This window comes from Elephantulus edwardii, unplaced genomic scaffold, assembly GCF_000299155.1.
Source record: "Elephantulus edwardii isolate Elephantulus edwardi_28Jun2011 unplaced genomic scaffold, EleEdw1.0 scaffold00419, whole genome shotgun sequence".
Taxonomy (NCBI): domain Eukaryota; kingdom Metazoa; phylum Chordata; class Mammalia; order Macroscelidea; family Macroscelididae; genus Elephantulus; species Elephantulus edwardii.
In genome coordinates, this window is record NW_006400169.1 from 499,089 (window position 1) to 507,411 (window position 8,323).

The 8,323-nt window shown below is 39.9% G+C and overlaps 1 protein-coding gene across 1 annotated transcript in view; it reads left to right on the forward strand.

Annotated features, from left to right (window-relative positions):
* The window catches only part of LOC102866468 (primary ciliary dyskinesia protein 1-like), a 274,244-nt gene that overhangs the window by 236,346 nt on the left and 29,575 nt on the right, over positions 1-8,323 (forward strand). The gene's annotated exons all lie outside the window — the stretch shown is intronic.

Consider the following 8,323-nt stretch of genomic DNA (forward strand, 5'->3'; position numbering starts at 1 on the left):
AGAAGGGTGCAACAATGAATGAATGGAATCCCAAAATCTCTGTAGATGTTCATTGAAATGAAAAATAAACAACCTAAATTTAAAAAAAAAAGAAGGCATAAAGAGATTTGAGCCCAAAAGCAAGCTCTTAAATTTTATTTTACTGATTAGTACCCAACAGCCAGTGGGAGTAAAACCCTTGATGCTCCTCTTCTGATGCACATAAAAGATAAGCCCACTTTAAACCTTGGGCTCAGCAGCAGACCCAATGTAGAAAATCTGAACCACACAGGACATGCACTTTGTCCAGGTACAGCGTTTCCATCAAAATTGCCTCAGTTTGCATCACGCAATACCCAGTGCACCATGTCTCCAGCAGAGTCAAAGCTACCACCCCATTTATAAATGCCCTCCATAAGTTTCAGTTACAGCTTTCCCATCTTAAAAGTAATTTTTTAAATTTTTTTATTGTAAAAAACATATGGGGATCTGAGGGGATAAGGGTTTGGAGCAGAAGACTGAGGGTAAGCAGGGATGAAATCACAGGACTGCACACCCTGGTGGGTGGAGGAGTGAATGAAGGAGATGAGAAAGATCCATCCGGGGACCAGAAAAGGCAGTGTAATGGTGAGCATAGTCCAGTGGTGATTAATTTTTTAAAAATACAAAGAAATTGTCTTTTTAATTTGTGGGTTTCTCATTTGAGCATGGGGCACAGACTCTCTGGCTGCTTCATGCTGAACAGGGGCTTTAAGATGAAGGGAAAGGGAAGCCCACTTTAACACTTTGCTGGTGGTCCTGAGTTGAAGCTGCGTGCCTTCTTGTTAAGTTAGAAGATATTTTCCTGACATTTTCTGCACTCTGGACTGCAAAGTGTTTGCCTAGATGAGTCTAGTGGGCGTGGCTGGCTAAACCTTGAGGCTCCATCCTCCTTTGCTTCCTTAGCTCGCAGTTATATTTCCTTTTTGTCTCTGTAACTGGGCTCAGAGTTCAAGTCTGGAGTAAGACTCAGGGTTCAGGTTACCTATAGGAAAGAGAGCAAACCTAGACAGAAAAAAATTTGTGAATTACAAAGGAAAGGACTTGGAGGTGTTATTTACAGATATACTGGATAAGAAGGTGGAGGAAAGTGGCTTAAATAAGGTTCCTTATACCCACCAGGTGGCTTTCCTCAGTGACTTGATGGCTCTCTGCGGGGCTGGGAGGCACTCCGCAGGGGCCAGGCAGCTTTCCCTGGGGGCCAAGTGGCCTTAAAAATAGTTTAAGCTATGCATTCTATCACCCAAAATTTCAGGGAGGAAAATTACAAACAACTCGGAATGTAAAAAATAAGCACGCAACAAACCAGAACAGTTACTGTAATTCATAATGATCCACTGTGGTGTTAAAGAGCTTATTGCTCAAAATGGCTTTCATATCCATTAATTTACTTTCGTGTGGATGGGCAGGAGTATGCAAATAAAGTATGCCAGCCTATCCACAAGGGGATTGGCTGGTCTTGCCATTCAATTGAGCAGATCCAGCAGCAGAATTGGAGGTCTCACCAACAGTAAAAGAGAAGCAGGCACGCAGTGGATGTCTCTTGGGACCAGAATTGCTTGGAGCAGCTAAAATCTAACAGCAGCAGCATCAGCTAGACTTAGAGCAGCAGCACGAGCTAGACCTAGAGCAGCAAAAGCAGTTGCCAACGCAGAAAACTAGAGACCTGATGTGAGATGGAGTGGACCCTGGGGCTTCTTCTGCACTGAACCAGAGCTAAAAACATTTTACCCAAGTTTATTGGAGACTGAGCACAGGGGCAGGGGAGAGCCATAATTGGAAGGACATAGAACTTCATAACACTGGCCTAAAACCAGGAGGCTCAAGGCTGAAGGTTCTGTGAGCACATTTCAGACGCTGTCCTGACTATTCTACAAACTTGCTATTGCAGCCTTTTGACTTCCTCAATATCGTATGGTCTGTGAGCTACCACATCAGATATGGTTCCAGTAAGACTGGTATTGAGATGAGTAGAAAGAGGTGTGGGAGTGTGAAGGAAATGTCTGACCTCATGGCAATTGGTTTTGTGTTGCTGATATTATTAATGAGCACAGGTCCCCTTTGTGACGTTGGTAAATGTCAGATGTGACTGTTCCCACAGGCCCTTCCTCTTTTTAGGCCTACATCAGAGAACTGTATACAATGGGGTTTTCAGAAATTGATTTCTTTTTCTTGTGATCAGTGGCTGATTTCATGTAAGTAGACTGCATATCTTTCTGTAAGTATCAAGAGTGCTCACACCACCCAAAGACTCCATATGTTTTAGCAGGTGACTTTATGAATTAAAAATGAGATATATTTAAATATTCTAGCTTCGTTGACAATGCCAAATACTTTTATTCATCTAAATTTTATATTTAAATGTGACACTAGAATGACCTTAGAGCACTAGAGATGTATTAATGCAGGGTACAGGATAAATTCAAATCTTCACCTCTTTCTTTGTTGATGGTACTGAGGCTCCCCTGTTCTTGCTTTCTTCTCTCCCTTTGTATCTTTTATTAGATAAAAGGCATTACAGGCTACACCTCAGGGAAATGTCCTTTTCCATCAAATCAGAGCTATGATTGGATTAAGGAATTTGCATTCTACCAATAGACCTTTTATAGCTGGTTCATCTGACTTAACAATAATCTGATAAATTATCAGATCACCACTTTAACATACTTTGATGTGAGGATGGTTAAACATCATCTGGCTTACTTATTTAATTTTAATTTTATTTTCGTTTCATACACAATTTGTATACATAGTGTTTCACATTTTCCTTCATTCATATTGTGTTTCATATAATCATTTTATTGTATTATGTTTTATAACATTAATCACCATTGAACTAGCACCACCATTACCTCATCCTTTCAGATCCCCACCAAATATTTCCCATTATTTTTACCCTCCCTTCATCCACCAAATTGTGTGACCTATGATTTTCCCTGGTACCCATCCTTACCCCTCTGCCCCAATTCCTTCCCCTCTTGCACCCCCATACACATTTTGCTACTCATCTTTCTATTTTATTTTTTATTAGTTTATAATAGTTTTATGCAGTATTTGTCCTTTTGAGACTGAATAGTTCACTCAGCATAATGCTCTCCAGTCTCTCCCAAGTTACATAGTATTTTTCAAAATTGTTGTTCCCGAGTGCTGCATAGTATTCCATTGTGTGGATGTGCCGTAATTTCTCAATTGATTCAGTTGTGGTTAGACTTTTGAGCTGTTCTCATGTTCTTGTGATAGTGAATAACACTGCTCTAAACATTGGTGTACAAATCTCTGTTTGTGTCCTTGGAGCATATTCTTAGTAGTGGAATAGCTAAGTCACATGGAGTTTCTATTGTCAGCTTTTTGAGGAAATGCCAAACTGCCTTCCAGAGTGGTTGTACCATTTTACAATACCACGAACAGTGTATGAGAGTTACAATCTCTCCATATCCTCTCTAACATTTATTGCTTGGTGTCCTGTTAAACTTTGCCACTGCTACTGGAGTGACAGCAGCACAACATGTTCGTAATCAAAGAAATCCTGATGGCTTGAGACATAGGCCATCACATCAGGGGCTGGTCAACGGGAGATGGGTGTTGAATGCAGTAAGCAAAAGTAGGAAGGAATGGTGGTGGAGTAAAGAAAGGGTGGATCAAAAAAAAAACCCAAACATGTAGTGGGGGTGGGCAGCAACTGGGCAAATGTCTTTCATCTACTGTTTCCTGTGGAATGCTTGTCTGTCAGATACTATTATATATATTTAAAGATTGAGACAGACTAGGAAGAAGGATTGGCATTCTACTTCTGAAATGACGGGCCTTCGAAAACCCTATGTACAACAGAGCACACTTAGACTATCACTTGGACTAGCAGACATGGCAACTGAGACTGAGATCTTAGAAATGGAAATACAGAGAAGAAGGAACAGCTGTAAGCAGACACTAGTGATTGGAACGTGTAATGTGAGAAGCATGAATGTAGGAAAATTGGACATTGTTAAGAAAGAAATGGAACGCATAAATATTTGACATAATAGGTATTGGTGAAATGAGATGGCTTGGCATGGGACATTCTTAATCAGATGATCATATGATCTACTATGCCGTGGATGAAAAGGTGAGAAAAAATGGGGTTGGTTTCATAATTTAAAAAGTCATTTTAGATCCATCCTGAAATACAATGTGGTGACAGGATAATATCCATATGCATACAAGGAAGTCCAGTGAATGCCACTATCATTCAAATATATGCACCAACAACTAGAGCCAAAGAGGAGGAAATAGAAGATTTCTACCAACTTTTGCAGCCAGAAGCTCAACATCAAGAAAACAAAGATTCTCACCACTGGGCCAATTGGCAGCATCAATATGGATGATGAAGAGATTGAGAAAGTTAACAGTTTTCGTTTACTTGGCTCCATAGTCAACACTCTTGGTAATAGCAGCCAGGAAATCAAGAGACAAATTGTATTGGGAAAGTCAGCTGTGAGGGACCTCTCAAGAGTACTGAAGAGCAACAACGTCAGGCTGGAGACTAAGGTGCGCCTGATCCAGGCTATTGTCTTCACAATTATATGCTATGCATCAGAGAGTTGGACAGTGAATAAGGATGATAGAAAGATAATTGATGCCTTTGAGCTGTGGTTCTGGAGAAGAGTGTTGAATATACCATGGACTGCTAGGAGAACAAACAGGTTTGTCCTGGAGAAGGTGAAGCCGGAATGCTCCTTAGAGTCAAAGATTCTGAAGCTTCGTCTGACATACTTTGGGCATGTTGCAAGGAGGGACTGGTCCTTGGAGAGGGACATCATGTTTGGCAGAGTGGAGGGGCGGTGCAGGAGAGGAAGACCTTCGATGAAACGGATTGATTCTGTGACTGGAGTGGTGGGAATAAGTGCGTTTGAGAAGGCTAGGTTGGCACAGGATAGAACGGCGTTTAGAGCTCTTGTGCATAGATAGGATCATTATCAGTCTCAAGCAACTCAATGGCACATAACAACAACAACAACTGGAGTGAGATGGTACCTCACTGTGGTTTTTATTTGCATCTCCCTTATGGCCAGTGATTTTGAACATTTCTTCATGTGTCTGTTGACCATCCAAATGCCTTCCTCTGTAAAAAGTCTTTTCATGTCTTTTGGGTTATCAGTCTTTCTTGTGGAGGCCCTGTAAACTTTTACAATGAGACCCTTGTCTGAGATAGTATTGCCAAATATTTTTCCTAGGCAGTATGTTATTTTCACCTGTTAGAAAAAAATTTTGGTGCACACAAGGATTTAATCTTCAGAAGGGCCTATTCATTAATTTTGTCTTCTCCAGATTGTACATTTCTGGCTATATTTATCAACCTCTTTATACCATAGGCTAGACCTTCTAAGACTGGTCCCATTCTGTCTCATATGATCTCGATGATTTGGCGCTTTACCCTCACGTCTTGGATCCACCTTGAGTTCATTTCTGATATTGTGTGAAATGTAGATCCTGCTTCAGGATCCTGCTTCAGGTTTCTGCAGGTAGCAGTCTGGTTTTGCCAGCACCATTTGTTGAAGAGGTTGTCATTTCCCCATTTGATAGGTTTCATTTCCTTGTCGAATATCAGTTGACCATAGATATTATTGTTGTGTAGCATAGAATAGGAATTGACCCACACCTGACAATCTGATGAGTTTTCAGAGGCAGTATATTTCAAGGGAGAAGATTGCCCATCCTTCTCCCATGGAGCAGCTGATGGACTCAAACAGTGTGATTTCGGGATTACAACCCATCTTCTTACCACTAAGCCACCAGAGCTCTGAGTTCTTGATTCTTTTCCATTGGTTTGTGTGCCTGTAATTATACTGGTACCATGCTGGTTTGGTTATTACAGCTGTATTGAGATCAGGGGTACTATTCCTCTCATTTTATTCTTATTTTTCCAGAATTGTTTTGCTTATTCAGGGTCTCTTTCTTCTCCAAATAAGCTTGACAATTGACTTTATATCTCCTTTTGGGGGGGTGGAATTATCTATTGGAATTGCATTAAGCACATAGATTGCTTTTGGTACGTTTGCCATTTTTCACTATATTAGATCTTCCTGTCCATGAACAGAGAACATTTTTCCATTTACTTAGGTCTTTTATTGTTTTTCACAGAGGTGCTTTGTAGTTTTCTTTTTTGTTCTTATGTGTGTGTGTGTGTGTGTGTGTGTGTGTGTGTGTGTGTGGTTTTCTATGTAAGGATATATTGAGTCTCTAGTTAAATTTATTCCTAAGTATCTCAACTTGTGGTTAGCTATTGTAAATGGTATTGCTTTCTTAGTTTCCTTCTCTGAGTTGTCTTTGTTACTGTAGAGGAATCCTACTGACGTTCATATATTGATTTTGTATCCAGCCACTTTATTAAATTGGTCTACTAGTGTTATCAGAGGGGTTTTTTGTTGAATCCTTGAGGTTTTCTGTATTATCTATCTGCCTATAGCGACCTTTTAACTACCTCTTTGCCGATCTGGAGGCATTTTCTTTTCTAATATTGTCATATTGGCATAGCTAGTACTTCCAATAAAATATTGAGTAAGTATGGTAAAAGTGAGTAACCTTCTCTGGTCCCTGTTTACAAGAAAAAGGCTTTTTTAGATATTGACTCTTGGTTTTGTATATACACTTTTCATTATGTTGAGGAAATTTCCTTCTATTTCTATTTTGCAGACTGTTTTAATCAGGAAGGGGTATTGGATTTTTGTCAAATGCCTTTTCTGCATCACTTGCTAGGATGATGTAGTTTTTCTTACTTGCTTCATTAATGTGATTAATTATGTTGATTGCTTTTCTTATAATGAACAGTCTTGAATACCTGTTATGAATCCCCCTTGATCATGATGAATTTTTTTATGTGCTGTTGAATTCTATTGGCCAGAATTATATTAAGGATTTTTGAATCTATATTCATGAAAGATATTGGTCTGTAGTTTTCTTTTTTGATAATGTGTTAGCCTGGTGTTTTTAATTTGTTAAACCTTGGTTTTTGTCCTAATTTTGTCCTAATATGTGCCCAATTCTGGAGAATCTACCATGTGAACTTGAGAAGAAAGTAAGTTCTTTTTTGTTTGATGTAGTACCCTGGATATATCCACAAAGTCCAGTTGGTTGATTGTATAGTTTGTGGTTGTTATTATTGTTGTAATGTGCCATTGAGTCCCCTGCAATCCTATGTACAGCTGCTCTGAACCCTGCCCTGTTCTGAGTCAGACTCACTAATTCCTACACATCAACCCCCATTGCCCCAGTTACTGTATCAATCCATCTCATCTGGGGTCTTCCAAGCATGATGTCATTTTCCAAGAACCATTCTCTCCTGGTTACATGGCCAAAGTATGTGAGAATGAGCTTCAAAAATCCTAGCCTCCAAGGAGAGACATGATTTCACCTTCTCCAAGACAGACCTATTTGTTTTCTTGGCAGTCCATGGTATGTTCAAGACTCTTCTCCAACACCACAGCTCAAAGGCATCAATTCTCTTTCTAATATCTTTAGTTGCTGTTCAGAATAGCAAGTAATTGCGAAGACCGTGACCTGGATTAGGTGCACCTTTGTCTCTATACTGACACTGTTGCTTTTCTGTACTCTGGAGAGGTCCCTGACGGCAGATTTTCCAAATACAATTCATCTTTTGATTACCTGACTGCTGGTGTTAAGAATGATTGTGGAGCCAAGCAAGCTACAACTGTTAACATCCTCAATCTCTTCTCCATCTATCATGTTGCTGCCAATTTGCCAGGTGGTGAGAATCTTTGTCTTCTTGATTTTGAGCTTCAAGCCATATTAAAGACTATAGTCCTTGACCTCATGCAGCAAGTGCTTCAGATCCTCCTCATTTTCAACAAGCAAAATTGTGTCATCTGCATAACATGGGTTGTTGATGAGTTTTCCTCCAATCCTTATGCTATATTCCTTTTCATCAAGCTCTGCTTCCCAAATGATCGATTTTGCATCTGAATTGAAAAGGTATGGAGACAGGATTCATCCCTGACAGACTCAATTCCTGATTTTGAACCATACCGTTTTCCCCTGCTCTTTTCTGAAGATTACTTCCTGGTCCAAGTATAGGTTTTTGCATAAGCACAATCAAGTGTTCTCGGATTTCCCTGTTTTCCTCAAGGTTAGTCACAACTTGTGACCCACACAGTCAAATGCTTTTGCATGTTCAATGAAAAGCAAATAGATGTTCCTCTGGTACTCTGCTTTCTGCCAAGATCCATCTGAGATTGCCAATAATGTCTGTAGTGCCATGACCTCTTCTAAACCCAGCTTGTATTTCTTGTAATTCTCTGTCAATGTACTGTTC